The sequence below is a fragment of the Crocodylus porosus genome, unplaced genomic scaffold (assembly GCF_001723895.1).
Source record: "Crocodylus porosus isolate Cpor-Errol unplaced genomic scaffold, CroPor_comp1, whole genome shotgun sequence".
Taxonomy (NCBI): Eukaryota; Metazoa; Chordata; order Crocodylia; family Crocodylidae; genus Crocodylus; species Crocodylus porosus.
In genome coordinates this window covers 187745237-187746393 of record NW_017728906.1, presented here as the reverse complement: position 1 = coordinate 187746393, position 1157 = coordinate 187745237, and positions in this window count along the sequence as shown.

Below are 1157 nucleotides of genomic sequence, written 5' to 3'. Positions count from 1 at the left end.
CCTGTAGGTATGGTGCCGGTTCTTCCTCCCCAGGTGCAGCACCTTGCACTTGTCAGTGTTGAATCCCATCCTATTCTCATCTACTCACTCCTGTAACCTGTCTAGGTCTGATTGAAGCCTATTCCTCCCTTCTAGCATGCCTACATCCTCACACATCTTAGTGTCATCAGAAAATTTGAACAAGGTGCTTTTTACCCCCTCGTCCAAGTCACTGATGAAGATGTTGAACAGTGCAGGCCCGAGGACCAAGCCTTGGGGAACCCCACTGCCCACGTCCCTCCAGGTCAAAAATGACCCATCCACCACCACTCTCTTGGTGCAGCCTTCCATCGAGTTGGTGACCCATTTGACTGTGCAGGTGTCGACATCACAGTCTCCCAGTTTCTTAATGAGAATGGGGTGAGAGACAGTGTCGAAGTCTTCCTGGACTTTCAGAAGGCCTATGTCCACTGCTACCCCTGCATCTAAGGATTTGGTGACCTGGTTATAGAAGGCCACCAGGTTGGTTTGACAGGACCTGCCTCTAATGAACCCGTGTTAGTTGCCTCTAAGCATAATCTCCCCTGCTAGCACCTCGTGGACATCTGCCAGAATAATTGTCTCAAAAAGCTTGTCCAGGATTGAAGTAAGACTATCTGGCCTATAGTTTCCTGGGTCCTTTTTCCTCTGCTTTTTAAACATGGGGACCACATTAGCCCTCTTCCAGTCTTATGGCACCATACCAGAGCATCACAAGTGCTTGCAAAGCCGTGCCAGGGGTCCTGCAATGACCGCAGCTAATTCCCTCAGTATTCTACAGTGGAGATCGTCCGGACCAGCTGATTGGAATACATCCAGTCCCTCCAGAAGTTCCCTAACTAGTTCCTCACTAACCCTTGGCCTAGATGCACCTCCCCTGGGGGCTAAGGGGGGCCCAGAGGCAGAGTGGCTGTTGTGGTCCCTGCTCAGGAAAATGCAGGCAAAGAAATCATTAAATATATTAGCTTTGTCACTTGGTGTGATGACCAAATTTCCTAGCGTGTCCTGCAGGGGCCCCACATTACCCGGAACCTTCTTTTTGCCCTTATGTATTTAAAAAAGGACTTCTTGTTGTCCTTGATCTGGGAAGCTAGTCCCAGTTCCATTTCTGCCTTGGCCTTCCTGACTGCCCCCCTGCA